At 42.6% G+C, this 21,068-nt stretch overlaps 1 long non-coding RNA gene across 1 annotated transcript; it reads right to left on the bottom strand.

The window, feature by feature from the left end:
* Nucleotides 1-699: 699 nt before the first annotated feature.
* Nucleotides 700-20,860, bottom strand: LOC135296316 (uncharacterized). Its single transcript, XR_010358391.1, has 3 exons — nt 20,168-20,860; nt 19,185-19,316; nt 700-6,168 (listed from the first exon to the last, which is right to left on the bottom strand). It is a non-coding gene; the product is annotated as an uncharacterized LOC135296316 (long non-coding RNA).
* Nucleotides 20,861-21,068: the final 208 nt, after the last annotated feature.

The raw sequence follows: 21,068 nt of genomic DNA on the forward strand, positions 1-21,068 counted from the left end.
CCAGCTTTATATTTTCTTATTTTTGGATTTTGAGTGTTTAGTCACTAGCCTAATAGGGGTCTTAGACACACTTGAAGATTTTACTCAAAGTAAAACTCAAAGTATAAGAATGGCAGCACCTTCGCCTTGTTCTTAAGTGGTTCTAGTTCACAGATGTGTATCTTGCTGTACGGTCAGGTCCCAGACTGTGCATTACACAAATGCTGGTCTCTGGTTCCTGATGTACCACTTCCTTTCTTTAGACACTGTGACTAACCAATGCATAATAAAACACATAAAGGATTTCTAAACTGGAAAAGAATCAGTGTGAAGGTTTAATCTATTTAGATGGCCTTCCCACTGTTCAAATGTTTCCACATGGCTGTTGCCCCCAGGAGAGATGCATCAGTGCAACCAAGTTCCAGGATTCTGGATGTGTTTGCAAAGAGTTACCAGCTTACCAGGACTGGTCAGCTTTTGTGGTCCACTTTTGTGGTCTTCAGCAAAGCACAACACAGTTTTCCTTTCCATAAAACACTCCGGTGTCACTGGAATTGGCAAACTTAGCTTTCAGCAGCAATGCATTAACTTACAGATGTGGTGATGATTCTATAGCACTACACATGGAATTGTGATGTTTAAGAGCAATCTAGGGTCACAAAAATGGTTGGGGCCCCTGGGGTGTACAAGTTTGAAACCAAAACAGTGGGAAGTTCCAAGTCAGAACTACAATTTAATAGAAAAATTACGAAAAAGGCAATAATTACAGAAACACTGCCTTAAACTGACAGAGTCAGAATATGAGCTGACACTCTGTGATGGTAGCAGTCGATTAAATGGCAGCTACAGTCCTGTTGGAGTGATGGATGTGGTTTTGTCGAAGCAGTGATCTTGTAGAAAGATCTGATCTTTCTCTGGAGGTCCAGTGGTGGGTGTCAAGTTCTTGTCCTCTGGGAATCCAGTGGTAGTGCTCCTGTGGTGTTCCAAGTCTCAGATTATATCCAGGTAGGAATGCTTGATTCCTCCCCCTGGGCGGGGCATCTCAGAATGAGATGATGTAATTCTGTGAGACGTGCTGGGAGACCTTCATGGCCCATTAGCAGAGATAGCCTCCCAGAGGGAGTTATCAGGGATGAGCCATGGAAGAGATAAGGAACACTGCCCCACCTGTTTTAACAGCTTATGAAGATGATCACAGAATACATACTTTGGTTACACTTTTTCATTGTAACCCAAGACACAGGGTAAACCATTGCCAGCCAGGCAACTACACAACAATCTTCAGAGGGACCTCAGGATGGCCACCAGTTGCTGGAGTGAGCAGGTATTCTTCAGCCTCAGGCCAGGACCTGCTGTGGCAGATTACAGAGAGTAGTCTGCTTTGAGTAATTATTAAAATGGAAATTGAAAGTTACTAAGGTGTATGATACACAATATCTTTAATTCCTGCTAATTTTTAGTATTCCTCTCTATATACTAATGACCATGTAAATTGCAGTATCAGTAGTGATAGAAATGATAAACTAATCTTATGTTACTTGTACTGTCATTACAAATGTACCTTAGGGGAGAAAAGGAGAGTTAAAAAATTAGCACACGCTAAAGACTTGTACTGAGTTTTGACTGTACCACTCAATTACCTGAGTTTTCCTGAACTTCGAGAACACTCATCTGTATAGAAAAGCTGTTACCTGATGAGCTCTTAAAGACAGAAGCAAGGCAAAGCATTCATGCAATATTTATAATATCTGCAATATTATTTTTGTTCTAAAATCTTCCTCTGTTCTCTGGGGCAGACACAACATTGCCATAGAATTCCAGTGTGCTTAGTTCTTAGCTTCCTTGTGTACTTCATATACCACTCTTGACAGGCTAGGACACTGAAAATGTTGTATCAGCTCTACAAATCAGAGGATAGACTTAAAAAATGAGCTGTGAAATGAAGATAAATACAAGTTTCTTTGTGGTGACTCCTGCATTTTGACTTCAGGGTTAAGTTTTTCATCTTTTTCTCTCTAACCATGAGAAACAGTGCCTTGTTTTAAAACAAAGACTGAAATTTATGTTAGAATCTGTGGAAGTGCCAGGAAAAACAAGAAGTAATAACCACAAAAGTAGGTAATAATATTTTCTCCTTTATTTATTGTGGGTTTGAAATAATGACAAATGTAAGTAAATAGATGTCAAACATTTAAAAGACTGTCCGCCTTTACCTTTGGCAATTTCTGTGACATACATCACAGATACGCCCAACTTTGATTTAACCAAAGAGGAGATCTAGATGATCCTAGACCTATCTTGTCTTCCAGGACAGGAAATTCTCTCTATCTTATTCTCTTTCCATCCCTACAAACCTAGCCTACTGCACTACTTTCAGCCCTGAGATTCTCTGTGCCAAAAGACCCTCCATCTTAGTGCTCCAGTGTGGGCAGTGCTCCCTAAATGTTGTTTTGGGGTGAGGTGGGATTTACCTGGTAGCTGGCAAATAAATACCAAGTTTCAGGTGCAGCATCAAGTGTTTTCCATAGTTGTTTGTGCCACCTTCTGGTGCTCTGCTGGCCCCTCACCTTGGTGCTTAGGGTGAGGTGCACAGGAGCACTTGGCTTATGTGTGAAGGGTATTTTTAAGCAGAACTGACCATTCCTCTGTGTTTCCCATGGAATTATATGTCTTGCCTGGCCACATGACCTTCAGGGGTGCCTGTATAAATCCAACACTGGACCTTTTTTGGTATTGCCACCCTTGTGTTATCACCTGATCACCATTAGCCACTAAAAGTCAACAAGCATAAAAAGAAATCAGCAGAATCAATCACAAAAATCAATCATAGAGTACCAGGTTGGAAGGGAGCGTCAAGGATCCCCTGATCAAACCTTTCTTGGCAAAAGCATGGTATAGACAAGATGGTCCAGCAGCCTGTCCAGCTGAATCTCATAAATGTCCAACATTGGGGAATCCCCCATTTCCCTGTGGAGATTCTTCTCCTTGTAATAAATGAGTGGCTGATTGTTATTATGAAAATTTCCTCTTGTGTCCACTCAGAATCTCCCCAAGATTAACCTGTACCCATTATGCCTTGTCCCTTTCTTGAGAGTGCTTGTAAAAAATGAAATCTCCCTCTTCTTAGTAGCCACACTTTAAATACTGGATCATGGTAATAAGGTCCTCCAAAGCAGTCTTTTCTCAAGGGTGAACCAAGCCTTTTGTCTCAGCCTTTCCTCATATGTCAGGCTGCCCAGTCACTTGATTATCTTTGTGGGCCTTCTTTGGACCTCTCCAGCCTCTCCACATCTTCTCTTGTACAGCAGGGTCCAGAATTGAAGACAGTATTCCAGGTGTGACAAGCATTGAGTTCAGTAAAGAAAACAAAAAGTTTTCAGATGGATTTCAGTGAAGGTAGAAAACTAAATGCAAACAAAACATAACGTAACATACAGTAATGAAAAAAACTCTTGCTTTGTTTTGGTGAGTTAGTACCCTGAGTAAGAAAGTGCTACTGAGTGGAAATTGCCTAACTAATGCAGTAATTCATATCAGGTCAGTGTATTTTATTTATCTGGATGTATTGTTAGCAGTCATTTATTTATCTGTATTACAGCAGCACCTGGAGACTCCAGATATGGGGCTCATTGTGCTCCAGTCTGTAAGACCACAATTAAAAAAAAAAAAAAAAAAAGAATCTAGACTACTGAGATATTCCATCCACGTGCAAAGAGAGAAAGTGGTAATTCAGGCTCATAAATAAAATGGTTAGTAAGTTATAGTGGTCCTACTGCACCTGCAGCCTTGCCCTTGTAGACTCTTGGTCTACAGCAATTAAGGATGTGCTATAAAACAAGTAGTGCAACATTATCTTGTTTCCAGTTAATATGTGTGTTTGCTAAGCTCTCCCTTATCTAAGTTATTTGCTTTTCTCTAATGACCCAGGCTTTGCCAGGCCCAGAGACCTTCCAATCTATATTTAGCTACAAGGAGCTCCCACCTGCCTGTAATGAACACCCAGCTCAGAAGATTTCAGGCTTCTTTCTTTATCTCATTTTCCTGTGCATTCAATAGAAGGTCCTGGGCTGTGGGCTGCCAAGCACATGTCTCAAAGTGTGTAAGTTCTATGGAAATGTATCTGGAGTCATTCCACCTTTGAAGAAGCAGAATTGATGGGAGCAGGACAGCCATGAGGTGCTCTTGCTGACAGAACTGATGGTGGCTAAAACTGAACACAATTATAACTGGCTTCCCACAGCAGCTTTCCCAGTAAGCTGTAAAATGGGAGCAGGGTGCCCTTGCAGACAGAGTTGATGGTGACTAATACTGAACACAGCTATAACAGCCTTCCCACAGTAACTTTCCTGGTAAGCTGCAAATTGGCAGCCTCTCCCAGAGGTACTAAGAGTGTGAAATGCTCTTTGTCAAATAAATGTTTGTATCAATTAAGGGCTAGACAACTGTGTGCTAAATAGGTGACAGGCTCTTTAACAGATCTTTCTTGCTAGTTTTTCCACAAGTTCCTATGTTCTGTTTTCATAGAATCATAGAATGGTTTAGATTGGAAGGGAACTTAAAAATCACCTAGTTCCAACCCCCTGCCATAGGCAGGCACACCTTCCACTAGACCAGGTTGCTCAGAACCCTGTTCAGCCTGGACTTGATTGCTGACAGGAATGGGTTTTCCACAACTTCTCTGGGCAATCTTTTCCAGTGCCTCACCACCCTCACAGTAAAGAATTTCTTTCCTTTTTCAAACTTCCTTTCCTTTGAAAAACATCTTTTTATGTTCTGTTCTTGTTTCACTTCCTTTTGTATGGAAGACAAGGATTGCAATTTGAAGTTGTTCTGCATTTAGGATGCAGACTGTTCTGCCAGGGATGATTTTCTTGACTGTACCCATTCATTCACTCTGCCATGTTTCTGATGATTACTCTGGTTCAGCTATCACCCCCACTGAAAATACTGCCTTTCCAGATGTCTTTTCCATATCCTTTTCCATATCCTGTTCCATCAGTAGTGGCAAAGATTTATATTTTTAAACAATTGTTCCAGTACTTGTTCAGTTGCATTATAAGTCTTGAAAGTGGATTCTAATTAAGTCACCTAAACCAGGAAATAAATTCTATCAATTGAATATTAATAATTCAGAGGTTCAAACACATTTTGTTATGGTCAGCTTTTTCCAAGAAGGCAGAGTTCAAGTTAAACAATCAGATCAATCAGAAATGTTGACTTGCATTCACATTTGAAACATTTAAACTTTGACATCATTTGTTTGCTTCAGCAGCCATTTCAAATCAGTAATCAGAAAATTATTGACTTCTGGTGTGAAGTTTTGTGTTGCTACACCAGGGCCTTAACTTAAATCTGCCTTTAAAAGATGAAATGCATTTAGAGCTGCTTAAACCACATCTTAAGCTGGCTGCCTTATCTGTGTTAGCCAGCAGTACATTTTACATTTCTCCACAGGCACACTGACAGTGGTACCCAGGCCCACCGCAGCTCGGCACACGTCACAGTGTCTGTGCTTCAGTGCTTGTCGTGACTGTCACAATAGCCTGAGAGGATTAAAATATATTTCCTGTTCTGTGAGTCAGACCTGGGGAATTAATAATAAGCTCCATTTAAATGAGAAGAAATAATTTTTTCATTTCGTATATCAGGTCTGATTTACCATCTTCTTAAAAAAACCCAACAAGCCCAACCCTCCTGAAAATCACCTGCAACAAAAAAAGGTCCAGCCTAATGTTCTGTCAAGGAAATGGGCTAAGACAATTTGCTGCCATATTTAAATTTTCTTGAGCATGTTTATTTTTCTTACTCCAAGCACTCAGTTGATATCACCATGTCATCCTCCTCTCTCCTTAGGTTGCTAACACTCTTTTTGTCCTTGATAGCATTTCATAGAGAGCCTACCCCAAACTTCAAAGCTTTCAAAAGGACATTGGCTGTCCCCAGGCCAAGTTCTACAGAGAAATGTCTGCTACCCTACAGCACAGCAACCAAATGTGCAAAATTACAAGCTCTTCCTCTTCAAGTGCACCTGAGGGTCTACAGGTACACTTCTAGTTTAAAATGTAGTTAAGGTACCTTAGATTGATGTTTCTCATTTCTTCACCAGCTGGATAGCTATTATCCAAGCAACTCTGGCTTACAGGCATTGACTGCATTTATCCAGCACTCCGCTGTCCCTGTTCAACACACCTGCCAACAAAGAAAGCAGTTTTTATATGGAAAAATATGTATTTCTCTTTTGCTTTTTTACCTCTTTTAAAGTTCCTTTGAAGTAAGGGAGGTTGGTTTTGCCAGCCACATAGGTTTCTGTGCTAAAGCCATGTTATCTCAAACTCAAAGTACCTTAATCTACATACACTGCAATAGGGTGAGTTTTTCCTGGTGTTATAACACCCTCTCCAAGCTGTACCTCTTCTTTGAGAGCTCTGCTCGCACATTTCTGTCAAAGTTGCAGTGTTTTGACAATTCCCATTAGGAAATCTAATTATATAATGTGAGGAAAAGCAAAATCAGATAGAAAATTGTCCTTTGGAAATATCAGAAATTAATAAGTTGGCATTGAATTAAACCAAATTGAAACATTTTTAAAGTAGTTTTATAAGATTTTAACATAAATCTTGGGTGAATGGTGATCTGTGTGGTATATCAAGCAGCAATTAGGAATTTGGGTTTCCTCTTTTGACTATGGTGAGAAGTGACTCAAAAGGTGAATGCTGGGTTGTGGTGGTTGCCAGCCTTAGCAGAGAATCAGCTTGCTGTCAGACTGGATCAATGTAAGGTGAGCACCTCACTGTTTTTGCAAGATTTTGGCTTAGTCTCCCTGTAGGAATTGCACATTTCAAGCACTGCAAAGGTACAGGGATAACTTTGATTAATGCAGATTGCTCACAACTTTGAAAGTCAGAGTGAAGACTGTGTTGGGGGCCAGCAAAGGTGCTCTGGGCTTTAATACAACACATGGCCCATCTCTGCCAGCAGCTGTGCTGGCCGTGGAAACCTTGTGAGCAGAACCCCACTGGAGATTACAGGCAGGTAAAAAATTATTCTAGGAGATTATTATGTCCTGTGATTTTTGTGGAACACACATCTTTTTGGCTGTGTAAACTCAAAGGGGGAATATTGCACTGAAAGAGAGTTAGCAATTATCAAAGATGAAGTGAGACTAAATGTGAACTTTAGTTTCATCCTCAAGTGGCTGCAAAGTCACTGGCAGGGACAGCAACAGGTATCAGTCCCCTTCCCTGCCCTTTTCTCTCTTCCTCTTTGTCCTTCCCTGAACTTTGATTGGGGCACCAGTGCCCACATAGCACCTGCATCTATGTTCATGTGGATTTATGAAAATCATGGGAACAGATGAACATCACCAGTTAATTAGTTGTTTCATTTTCCTTTCTCAGCAGGTATATTCCTCTCTGAGTGTGAAGGAAACAGCAACATGCCTAGATGCTCAGGCAGGACAGGTTTGCAAAAAGACCTGTTATGCTACTTGCTGAAATCTCTAGGGCTTTAATTCTACATAGTGAGTAGGGGAAAGGGGAAAAGGGAGGTGATTTATGATAATATAAATAAATTGAAATATAAATAAATAATGGGATTTTTGTGCTTTTGTTGTTGTTGTTGTTGGTTGTTATGTTACTGTTTGCTTATTAAAAGTTGGAAGTTAGGGTTGGTAGATGTTTCTATTCTGCTTTCTCCCTTCCCTGTGTATGCTCAGCTGTAAAGAAAGGACCCCAAACTTTTTTCTTTCTCAAGTCCATGAAAGCACATGAGACAAAACTGCACACAGTTTTTACCTCACCAGAATGGCTCAGCTGGCCAAGCCCAAACATTCAGTATCCAAACTGGGGCCGCTGCTGAATCCCAGAGGTTTGTCAGTAATGGTAATATCAACTGCTCACATCTCGTTCAACTGTTCTCACGTCTTGGGTCCCTGGGTTTTTTGGATTATCCTCATCCACAAGGCAGAAGTAAACATCATCATAAAAGCTGTACTGGAAAGCACCACAACACCCCAGGTAATCAGTGGGTGTCCTCAGAAAAGAGCGTTGCTTTCTTCTATGGATCCCATATGGCTGGGCTGTGTGCTAGGATGTAATGCAAAATAATGGAATTTTTGTGCTTTTTTTGTTGTTGTTGTTGGTTGTTATGTTACTGTTTGCTTACTAAAATAATTCTGAACCAAAAAAAAAAAACCAAACCAAAAAACCCTCTAGTAGGATCTTTCAGTAAATAGACTAGAGGAAAATATATTGGCACATCTCAGGCTTTTTATGCCATTTTCTTAATCCATCCAATGTAGGTTGCTGTTAAAGGCATAGAACTAAAATCAGCTGACCATTGGTAGGTGTCATTGTGGCAATTTCTGTATCTGTCTAGGTAAGCAGTCTCATTAATACTGTGTACTCTGTGTATAAAAAGTCTGGCTTTCTTTCCATCTCTGCTATAATAACTGCTGGTTTAAAAACTACAATTGAGGAGAAGAATTTAAAGCATAAAAGCGACCTCTCTCCAGGTTGTACTATAAATGGCACAGAGAATATTTTCATGATGAAGAAAGACAGGCATAATAGCATATGAAAGCTACTTTATAATAACTGTACATGCATTCAAATATTTAGCATTTTGCTGGACCATAATGAGTATAAAACTGCACTACATGCTGTGGAGATGTCCTTTGCAACCTAAAGGTTTCAATAACAGGATAACTGAGACTTGTGTTAAAAAGTTCTCCCTGACATGTAGTGGATTTAGGTTTTCTTGGGAAGAACCTCAGGACTTCCAGTCTTAGAAATTATGGACTTGAATTTAATGGACCTATTGATGTTTTCCTCTTTTACACTTTTACTATGGCAGCTGAACACACTTTTACTTTGACCAAAGGCTGGCCCTGCTCTGCTCAGTGCCCAAAACTGCTCCTTGCTCAGTGGAGGAAAGAGCTCCTCTGCCCTGCAGGGTCCTGAGCACAAATGGGAGTGTGAGGGGCACGAGCAGGCAGAGGAGACTGTGTATGGATAGGGATGGAAATTTCTGTTTCACTCCTCAGTCCCTGGTTGGCCTGGTCCCCCAGGGGCTGCAGAGAAGGGGGATTTCAGAGGAGCATGGTGATGAGTCCTCAGGGACCATCACTGTTCAAGACCTTTGTCAGCAGCAGGGACAGTGAGTTTGAGGGTACCTTCAGCGAGTTTGCTGATGACACTGAGCTGTGTGGAGCAGTCAGCTCTCTGGAGGGAAGAGATGGCATACAGAGAGACCTGGACAGGCTTGGAAGTTGGGCCTGTACAAAACAAACCTCACAAAATCCAACTAGACCAAGTAATAGGTTCTGCACCTGGACTGGGGAAATCCCAAGCACAAGTACAGACTGGGTATAGAATGGATTAAGATAATCTCTGGGGAAAATGACTTAGGGGTCTTGGTGGACAAGAAGCTCCACAGGAGCCAGTGATGTGCACTGGCAGCCCAGAGAGCCAGATGTGTCCTGGGCTGTATCAAAAGCAGTGTGACCAGCTGGGCTTGGGAGGTGATTCTGCCCCTCTGCTCCATTCTCATGAGACCCCACATGGAATATCGTGTACTGCTCTGGGGACCCCAGCACAAGAAGGACATGGATCTGCTGGAGCAAGCCCAGAGGAGCCCTGAGGATTAGCAGTGGGCTGGAGCTATGAAGACAGGCTGAGGGGAAGAGAAGGCTCCGGGAGACCACAGAGCACCTTCCAGTACTGAATAGGGGGCTTATGTCAGAGTTGGAAAGGCACTTTTTACAAGGCTACGTAGGGATGGGACAACAAGGGGGAATGGCTTTACACTGAATTTGGATTTGGATTAGATATAAGGAAGAAATTCTTCAGCATGAGGGTGGTGAGGCACTGGAACAGGTTACCCAGAGACATTGTGGAGTATTCAAGGCCAGGCTGGATGGGGCTTGGAGCTACCTGATCCCGTGGAAGGGATCCCAGCCCATGGCAGGGGGAGCTGGAAGTAGATGACCTTTAAAGTTCCTTTCAACCCAAAACATTCAATGATCCTATTAAACAAGGAGACAGAGTGACATTTCCTGGAGTGGGAATTGCTTGAAGATAGACCACAGTCCTGCAGCTTGCTTGCCAGGGAGCTGTCAAAGCCAGTATGGCTCCCAGCCCAGCAGTGAAATGGTGAAAGGCAGCCTAGCAGGGAGCCAAAAGTAAATTGTACGCAGCTTCAGGGTAGGTACAATAGATGCAGCCCATCAGTGCCAGCTCAGCTGGCACAGCACCACCAGTCAGTGCTGCTCTGGGCCACCCCAGGTGATTCTCAGGGCAAAACACTCCCCCCCATTCTGGGTACACTGTGGTGTATCTATTGCCACTGAGATAATTAGATCTAATATGCTTGCATGAAGTAGGATTTTTGCAGCCTCCCCATTACTTGCTGTCAGCCTGTGAAAAACAGCCAGTTCACAAACCTGAACAGTTTTGGTGGTGGTATCACTGTAAGTGATGTTAACAGGATCTGGATGTTACACCTCACTGACCAGGGAGTGGATGGCATATTTTGGCAGATTTACCCACTTGCTCCTTAATGAAGAGAATGTGATCAGACATTTTTTGTGTATTGTTCAGAGAAAAGCTCAAAGGGAAATACTTGGAGAGTGCAATGACCTATTAAGTTGCCTGATTTGTGGCTGCAGCAGCTTCCTTTGTGCAAGCACTGGCAGGACTGGTGATTCATGGGCAGGAAAAGATCACTCTTGCATTTGGTTTGCTGCAAGTTGCTCTTTTGTACCTTCCTCTCTCACCGTGGCATAGGCAGCTTTGGGGCACTCACAGGAGCATCTGAGTGCTGCAGGAGAGGCAGGGTCCTGCTTGGGCTTTTGAAGAGCTGTTCTGAGGCTGCAAAGTACCCATCAGTGCTGGGCAAAAAAAGTAGTGAGATGCTGTGTTCCTCCCAATCAGGTTAAGCCAAGAGACCAGAAACATGAGTGTTTAAGGAATATCAAGCAAGTTTCTGTGTTTTTAAAGAGGAGTTTGGAAATCTACTTCCAGAAAGGCGTGGAGGGCACCAGCCTGTGCATCCTGAGCATCCCTGCTTATGCACAACTCCCACAGAGAAGAAACTGGGCTGGGGGTGGAAGGCAATGGTGAACCTGAGGCACAACTTGGCTCTGAGGTTTGCAGAGTACCAGACTGATACTTACACATCTCTGATATGCTTTTAATGCAAAACAATGAACATCATGTACTAAGCATTAGCATTGCTGGAAATGCTTGTAAATCATGGGCCTGTGTGCTCCCATACTGAATGGTAGAGGGTGTGGGTGACTTACAAGGACATTGATAGAATGGCAATCTTCAGATAATTTCTGGAACAAAACCTAAAAACTGCCAAAGTACTTCAGGCAAATTATAACACCCACCTTACATTTTAATGCCACCTTAAGCTGTATTCTGCATCAGTCAGCTGTGGGAGGAGATGACATAAACAGACAATTAATGTTTCTTTTCACTAGCAAGTTAAGATTGAAAAATGTGGTCACTGAGCTGTCTTTTTCTGACATTTTCTTAACAGCTCTACACTTTGAAGAGAAGTTTCTGTCAGTCCCAGTGCTAGAGCTGTGCCATAAGCAAAGGGGGGAGCCCCTCCACTGCACTGGGTGGACCATCAGCATCCATGAGCACCACATGTATTTCCACTGACTGCAAAACTGCCTTCTTGTTGTCTGGGGACATGTTTTGCCAGGTGTGGTGGGATAAGTGTTTCAGAGGGTTCACACTTCCCTGGTTGGAATCCAAACAGGGTTCTTTTGGGGAAGCCCTGCACTCAGGTTCACCTGGAGCTGGATGGGGACAGAAGACCTGTTTAGCACCAGGAAGCTGTGGTGGCTCGTTTGAACACATCCTTTGGGCCTGTTTGAGCTGTGTTTTTACTTGAAGTATTGTGCAAGTACAAATAACAGTCTGTGATGGAATACCTGAGTGTGCAATGTTTTCTGGAACAAGCCCCACCTTTCCCCTGGTGCCCATCGTGGCACAGAAGCTACCTGGAAACACAGGGTTGTCTCCTACTCACCAGTGTATGCCAGGCACCTGGAAGTGAGTTACACCAGTGATTTTAGTTCTTTGAGCTGAATTCTTTAAGACAGCTCTGGGTTCCATGGGTGTAATCTGCACTGTCAGCAGTGATTCTTTGGGTACTGACAAGCTGAGTTCAAGATATGCTGTCTTACAGGTGGGTGGTGGGGAAAAAAAGATCTGTCTTTTATAAATATATTTGGATAATTGCAATTACTCAAATCACCCTCACGTCCTTTCCCACTCTCTCCTGAAGACGAGAGTGTTAACAAAAGAAGTCTGCTATTTTATTGTTATTGGGATAACCAGATTCCTGACTTTTCAATCACAATTCAGATTTTTTTCTAAATGTCATACACTGAGTGTGATTGACTTTCTGCCAGATTTTTATTAGATAATTGGCACGGCACTTCTCCCATCAGTGAGACACTGTGGGGAAAATGGTGCAAAGGAAGGAAAAATGGGAAGATGGTAGAAACAAATAGGAAGAAATGATAACTGAAGTATTAAACAAAAAATACTTTTTTTTATATATAAAAGAAGTGTGAATCACAGCCCAGCGCTGGCTTTACAGCTCAGTTTCACTCAGTTAAACAAGCCTCCATGTGTGATTTGGTTCTGATGTAGTTACCCTTCTGCAGTCCCCCCAGTAGACAGTCTCCTTTTTTGTTTAAAGCACTCTTATTTGCCATCATGAATAGCTGACCTAAACCTAAATCAGCACGATTTCAATCAGATATATCCACGAATCACTAATTCTGTCTCCTGAAATCTTGGATGTGTGCTGATAGCACAATCCAGAAACTCAGTGTCTCTACAGAACAGGTTCCCCAGTGTCCTTGACGGAGCTGGGGCAAGCTGCTTCCCACACTTTGTGCTATTTGAGCAAAATCTCGTGGCAAGGCAGGGGCAGACGAGCACGCTGCAGTGAGGTGAGGCAGGGGGTGGGCTCACAGCGTGTCAGACCCCCTGCAGCAATGCCCTGGTTATGTGCTTATGCCTGTGCAGCCCATGGAAAACACAGAGCCTCCCTGCTTGGGTATGAACGTGCACGGAGGTGGTTCCCGTGCACCCACTGAGGGACTTTGGGCACAGCAGCTGTTCAGCTGCCTGTAAACAGTTGCTCCTTGCTGACTGGAAAAGCAGCGCTCTGGAAGGATTTGTTCCCATTAAGCTGTACAAATTTTCCACAAAGAAATCCCACCCTTCCCCACAAAACCCCAAACAAGCAAATACAATAACCCCAAACAAACCACAAACCAAACCCAAACAAAACCAACCAAACAAACAAACAAAACAAAACAAGAAAAACAACAAAAAAACCTAAACCAAAACAACAACCACAAAAAAAACTCCAAACCAAAACAAGCAAAAACCCAAACCAAACCCAAGAAAACAACCCCTGACAAAAGACAACAGAAGGGTTTGCAGCAACCCAGGCTGTCAGAGGTGTAATAGTCTGAAAACAATCGAATGGCTCTAAGTAAACAAGTTTGATAACTATCCTTAACATTTCAGCAAACAGGTATCAAAACCCCTTAGTGGAGAGGGGATGATATGCATGTATGAATATATATTCCTTCCACTAGAGTGAACAAAAATAAGATGAAACCAAGCCAGAAGGCTAGAAATGTAGATGACCACATATTGCTCATAGTATAATAAAAGAAAACCTGGCTTATTTATGGTATAAAACCATTAGTCATGCTACCAGAAAGAGTGTCACAAACAGAGAAATCTAATTTTGGAGGAAGCTGTATTTCCTAAATTGTAGTAAGGAAAATAATGGGATTTATGGGCATCACATAACTTGACCAAATATAAAACTGTGTAGCACCCTATGGCATGAGAATTCTGCATCCAGTACTGATTGTTTAGCTGTGCTCTGTGTGTTTATGTACAGTGTCCAAGCATTTGCTGCACATACACCTGAATCTGTACCCAGGCACACACACACTTGCATGCATACATGCAAATATTATTTTATTGGCATTTCAGGGGCATATACTTTCACTTCTGTTTGTTCTTGCAATCTTGCTTCTCCACTTGCTTGCTTTAGCATAATCAGACAACTGCTGCCATTCCCCTCCCCCAGGTGCAAGAGAGGAGGTCCTGTCTGACAGCAGAAAGAAATGGGAAGAATATTCAGCAGTTCTGGAGAAAAGCTAAATAAAATGGCCTGCTTTCACCAGTGCTGCAATTCCTTCCTTCCTTCCTTCCTTCCTTCCTTCCTTCCTTCCTTCCTTCCTTCCTTCCTTCCTTCCTTCCTTCCTTCCTTCCTTCCTTCCTTCCTTCCTTCCTTCCTTCCTTCCTTCCTTCCTTCCTTCCTTCCTTCCTTCCTTCCTTCCTTCCTTCCTTCCTTCCTTCCTTCCTTCCTTCCTTCCTTCCTTCCTTCCTTCCTTCCTTCCTTCCTTCCTTCCTTCCTTCCTTCCTTCCTTCCTTCCTTCCTTCCTTCCTTCCTTCCTTCCTTCCTTCCTTCCTTCCTTCCTTCCTTCCTTCCTTCCTTCCTTCCTTCCTTCCTTCCTTCCTTCCTTCCTTCCTTCCTTCCTTCCTTCCATTTTTTGGGGGGGGAAGGGGAGACAAAGAGGATATTCATAATAAATAGGAAAAAGTATTAATCACATTATTCTAGGAAGTCAGACCATAGATCTTAATATTTTCAAAGATCATTTAATCACTTTGTTCCCTTCTCCCTGAAGGGAATCTGATTACCTACCCCTTCGCTGCATCCTAGGGCTGTACAGTTTTTTGTCAGTCTCTGTATGCTTAACCTCTTTGTCATAATATTGATTTCTAACAAAAATATCCTTTCTGCCTTACTTAACTCTGATATGTCACAGAGCCATGTAACTATAGCTATCTTTAGATCATTGTCTAATCTTAGTATTTGAAATTGAGTTACTATGTCTAATCAGTTCTTCCCAGAAGTGCCTTACTAAAGCCAGAGAAGAGTTCATTAACAGACCCATCTGACTTGAGATTTGCCTCCTGCAGGCTCCCCTCAACCCCAAAATTACCAACAGTATTTTGAAAGAGACCAGTGATGACAGCCTTCTCCCCATCCCTCTCTGGAGAGCAAGGCAGAGCCTGGGCAAATGGAGGGGCTGTGTGCAGTGTCTGCAGGGTGTGAGGGGCTGCTGAGCTCCAGCAGCACAGGAGAGGCAACACCAGTGATCTGTGGTGTGGATGTGATGGCTGTCAGGGACAGTCAGCTCCACTGTACAGACTTTGTCACCAAACTCCTAGGATCTTGGATGCAAACATGCAGGCAGTCAGCTGTTGGCTGGAGGTACGTGTGTCCATGGCAGCTGTGCTCCCCAGCATGATCTGAACCCAGACACCTTCCAAGCAGCTCAGCACAGGCTGCTGGAGCCCATCCCATGGGCTGGTGCCTTCTCTGATCTGGCTGCCACTGCCTGCTGTTGCTTGTCCACTCTGCTCTCATCTCCCCCTCTGAAGATCACGTGCCCCAGGTGTGACCCTGTCCCCTCACCTTCTGAGAGCCCCCCAGAGCCATGCAGCACTGCCAGGTGTGCCCTGTGCCCACCCAGCAAGGACTTAGAGAGTGCTCCAAGGATGGAGGCTGCTGTCTGTGCAGCATCCACCCTGTGGAAGGGGCAGGCCACCTCCCCAGGACATGGCCTGGAGGACAATATGCAAGGGAAAGATCTGAAGGAGAAACTGGAGCCCTTCAAGAGACAGAGGAGTCTGGAGCAGAAGGAAACTCCCCCTGGACTCTCTCTCACAGGGCTTGCTGTGAGTAGAGCTGCTGCCTGCTATTCTGTAGCTCTGGGGAGTTTTGGCAGGGGGGGATGATCACAGAGCACAGGCCCTGTCCTGAAACTAGCTCAGGCATTATAGATGAGATCTTGGCTGAGTTCAACATGCTGACCAGGACAGCAGAGGTATTTAGGGAAGTGTAGGTACACAGTTTGTGGTAATTGGGAGTGGGGCTGTGGCCGAGCCTCATCCCCAATGGGCTGCAGCTGTGAAAAGCCAGTGAACAGTGTTGAAAGCAATGAGCCATGGAGTGCCCAGCTGTACTGCCCCATCACAAAGGGAACAGAAGGCACAAAGGTGCAATGCATGAACATGAGGGGTATGAAAGATTGGGCTAAAGAACAAGAAGGGCAGATGCTTGCAGCCTTTTGGGGTGATGCTATGTTGTTCTGTATGGGCAGATGCCTGAAGCCCTCTCTTGTGGTCTCTATGGGTTGAAGCTTTCTGAAATTGTATGATGATCCTCTGTGTATCATGGCTGTCTCAACTAAGATAGATGTTGTGACAGGAAAGTCTTCTCCAGCCTCTGTGCCATGGCTTTTCCCTGAGCTACTGCATCCTGCCCTTCCTTCCCTTGCCCTCTCTGTGACCACTGCTTCATCCGTGGAAATCACTTCTGGCTCAGATCCATCCTTGAACATTTCCCCCAGGAGCCTCTTGGAACAGCACTGCATGTGTGGCCTGCAGTTTCTGCCACCCTGTGGTGTCTCTGGTGCACACCTGGTGCTCTGCACACACACACACGTGTGCATGTGATCGTGCTTTGCTTCTGGCTAGACAGCTGATGGAGCATTTCCCTGTGCCTGCTGGATGCAGAGGAGCAGAATGGCACATTGCTCCATCATTCCAGCATTAGAGAGGTAATTATGTCAATCCTTGTGAGTACCTACTGTATCATTATCATCCTAAGCTTTATTTTGGTGTTCTTTTTCAAGGGACATCTAATTAGGAGTAACAAACTTATACACCGGACAAAGTTCATCAATTTGTAAACATTTCTGATTGGAGTATGCAGTGCTTTATGAAATGCTGGTAATTAAATCCAGATAACAATCCCTCCAGCCTTTCAGAACAATCAAGCAAAATGTTAATTAAACAATCACTGTCCTCCATGTAGAAAAAAAGTAGTTCAGGTCATGATAATTAATAATCTTTTGCTCTATTCTCCAAGCAGTTTTTATGACTGTGGTCTGTGAATATTAAAAATAATCTGGTGATGAGAGACCAGATGGCTAAGGAGGTTGAAAATGGCATGTGTTGCTTTTCACTTGAGGATTACGTGCTTCATTCAGATGTTGCTGCTTTTGATGGCTTTTGAATTGCCTAAATGAAATGAGTTGGTGAACCACAAAATTACTCCAGAACAGGCCATAATTTGCACCACTGAGGAGGAATTCCTAAGGCTGAGAAGGATGTAAAGAGGTTTACAGCTGATTACATGTAGCTTTAATTAATTATTCTAGACACCATCTTCTTTTGGGAGATATTTTTATATATATATATATATTTTTATATATATATACATGTATATATGTATATAAATAAAAATATTATACAGGAGATCTATTATATTAGGAATAATTATACTATTCCTAAGAAAATAAAAATATAGTAATTGGAATATATATATATAATGCATAATTTTTCTAATGATTTCCAAACTATTAATAATAATTTTAGATTACTCATTTTAGTTATTTCAAATTATTCCTATTATTTTAGGAAATCTGGTGCAAAGACTTCACTGACTCCTGTGAATTTTGCATCAAGCCTTTAGAAAGCGGTATGATTTACACAGATTATGAATGTTTGTTTGTTTCTTAACCCACAAAACATCTCAAATCCATTGCCTTTTACAGGAATTAGATGTATTTGTGGAGATATTGCTTTGTTTGTGATCTCCTCATCTTCTGGGACCTTCAGTTTCTAATGCAGAGTCCTTTGTAATTTGTAGGGAAATAATGTTTTAAAAAGTAGGAATAAAAAGTGAAATAAATCACTCTCATATAAACAGTGTCAAAGCTGGGTTTTGTAAAAGGGGGGACAGGGCAGTGCAGCAATTTTATGCCCAGGCTGAGCCCCTTCATTATTAAAGAGAGTAAGGTCACTCCATTTTACCTTCTTGTTACACTCCTAGCTTTGTAAGCATCCCTGCGTCTGAGGAATTTGTGTTTTGTTGAAAATTCTGGGAAGGCTCTTTTGTGCTGTAAATTAACTTTGATGCTCCTCCCATCTTTTTTGTTTGTTTGTTTGTTTGGGTTTTGGGGGTTTTTGTTTGGTTTGGTTTTGTTAGGCTTAAAACCTATGCTCTGAACGTGGTTTAAGCAAAACTTGAGGTTCCTTATTCCATACTCCCACTACAATTACACGTTGGAACAATTCCAATTTGCTGAGTATTTTCACTACTGCATCTAAAGGGACACTGGGGTAAGCTCTTCCACTGTCATTATAAGATCTCTTTCCAAAGAGCTATGCAAGGAAAATCCTGTGAGAAGCATCACTTTTCCTTGTCCTTTCCAGCCTGAATAGTTCTGTGATAAGGGACATGGTTATCAAAAAAAAAACAAAAAACCAAACCAAACCAAAAAAAAACCAAAAAAAAAACAACCAACCAAACAAAAAACTAAAGAAAGCTGCTTTTTGTGGAAATAAAAAATTATGACTATTAGAGATTGGAAAAACTGTGTTCTCCTGTTTGTAAGACCACCATGCTCCGATCACTTTGAAAAGCTTTTCAGGTTGAGACTCACGAGGTGTAATTAAGAAGTTAAATTAGTTGCTTCAATAAAGAACATCATCACTGAAAACCCTTTTCACTTAAAGGCCAACTCCTGTTTTGGAGCTGCCTCTCTCTTCATTGGTCACATGGTGATCAAAGATCTGATGACCAGGAAAGTGATTCCTGACCTCTGGAAACTTCAATTGCCCCTCATAAAAGGGAGATGAGGGTGTTTTTCTCTATATCACAGAGTTTTTGTGAGAGTTGACATTTGTGAGGCATATCTGAGCACCTCAGGTCATTCTGTATTGATTATATGATTCTCCACTTAAGCCATGACATTTATATATAAATTTATAGATGTAGCACTGCTTCTTTTCTCCCAGGGCTGATTTTTGAAATCATAGAATTCTAGAATGGTTAGGGTTGGAAGGGTTCTTAAAGATCTCATCTAGTTCCAACACCCCCTGCCACGGGCAGGGATACCATGCACTAGACCAGATTGCTCAAATTATGTATATTTAATATAGCAATCCTTCATACAAAATAAGTACATTTATAAATTCTGTAATTCTGCTTTGACTGTTTTGTTTCTTCTTCCTTTACAGGCACAGAGCCAGCAATGCACAGTACATTTAAGATTTTATAAAATGTTTTACCTGGTGCTTGGTCACAGAACCGTCTCATTTTCTTCTTGACAATTTCCACAGAGAAGAATATCTCAGAAGAAAGGTATTTCTAGTATTGGCTTCAGCAGCTCCATTTTTAAGAGATAAACCAGAGCTACATTCCTGTTGTGAGATACATATGCCTTCAGTAACAATCACTAAAGACCAGGTTATTTTTCTGTTGTTCTCACACTATCCATAAAGCTGGCCCCATTCCTACCTCTCAAGATCTGTTTGTGAGTACATAAAGCAGAGTGCCTGGTGCTGTCTAATATGTGGAAAGGTATAGGTATCTCTGTTCTTAGACATTTACATAGAATAAAAGGGGGTTTTCCCCTCGCTATTTTCTTCTGCTACACTTCTGATTCTATTGTCAGTAGAATGTTCTCAGGATTCTTCATCCTTCAAGGACATTCTTTTGTAATGGCCTTTATGAGAGTAACTTCACAGCTCAGCCAGTTTTAAGAGTTAAATTTGTTTCAAGCACTGACGGACAGGATTTCTTTCAAGATGTCTTATAATAGCCAAATCACTTCAAAGAACTCATCATGGGACTACAGAAGTCAGAGGTTATTTGATCTCTTTAAATACATGCTATGGAAATGCTCATCCTCTGATGAAAGCCAGACCTAACTTTAAAGTCAGGAGAGAAATGTAGAGCTATCCATGATCCTGCAGTGCAGCCTGTTTTCTTCCCACAGCTATGGGTAACAGTGGGAGATATGAAGTCTCCCTGAGAGAGACCATAGTTATTTTTAACCACCTGTACTTTTTGTTCCTGGCAATTACAGCTATTAATCCTGATACCAAATATTTGGATGCCTCTAGGGAATGGATTTTTCTTTGCAGTGCCACCAGATTTGTGCTGGAGCGTCTGATCACAGTCAAGGCCTCAAGGCCACACTGATCAGTCTTGTTCCCACTGACACTAGCAATGGCACAGCATGTGCAAAGTTCCCTACCCAACCTTCTACCAGGTTTCCTGCAGGCTCTGTTTCTGCTCCCAGCACCTTGAGCACCTCTGTTGCTCTGCAGGGGCCTCTATGTCAGGTTTCATGGCTGGCAGTGATGGGGCAATCCTGCTCAGGCCTGGAAGGGTGGAAATGCACAAAACACCTGAGTCTGAAGACATTGCTGGGCTTCTTGACGTCTTCTTCCCAAGCATTAAGAGAAATTCAGAATCACACGTGTGTGTTGTGGTGAGGAGTCTAGAGGGTACGTCAAATAAAGAGCATCTCAGGGAGCTGGGGGCGTTCAGCCTGGGGAAAAGGAGGCTCAGGGGGGACCTTATTGCTCTCTACAAAAGCCTGAAAGGAAGCTGTAGCTGCCTGGGGATCAGACTGTTCTCCAGGCAACCAGTGACAGGGGAAGAGGACATGGCCTCAGGCAGTGCCAGGGGAGAGGCAGGTTGAACACCAGGAAGAATTTCTTCAAAAAAAGGGTTATTGAACACTGGAATGGACTGCCCAAGGAGGTGATGGAGTCACCATCCTTGGAAGTGTTCAAGAAATAACTTGCATGTGGCATTTAGTGCCAAGTGCACTTGAGAAGATGGTGATTGGTCAGAGGTTGGACTTGATAGTTTTGGAGGGCCTTTCCAACCTGACTGATTCTATTATTCTGTGAAATACTGTAGATATGTCCTCAGTTTCAGTCCATGCTGGCAAACAGAGCAGCATCCAGGAGAGAGATGATCTAAGGAAGACTTCTGTCTAATCATCCTCATTTGCTGGCACCCCAAAGAGAAAAAACAGAAACTATGAATTTTCACCTTAATCTCACTCTCCTCCTGCATGCATTCCCCTTGGGAGAAGTGTGATCACTTCCATTCAGAAAGATGCTCCACCATTTTATAGAGCTGGATTTTAGTCTCCA

This window comes from Passer domesticus, chromosome 1 (assembly GCF_036417665.1).
Source record: "Passer domesticus isolate bPasDom1 chromosome 1, bPasDom1.hap1, whole genome shotgun sequence".
In the NCBI taxonomy this organism is placed as follows: Eukaryota; Metazoa; Chordata; class Aves; order Passeriformes; family Passeridae; genus Passer; species Passer domesticus.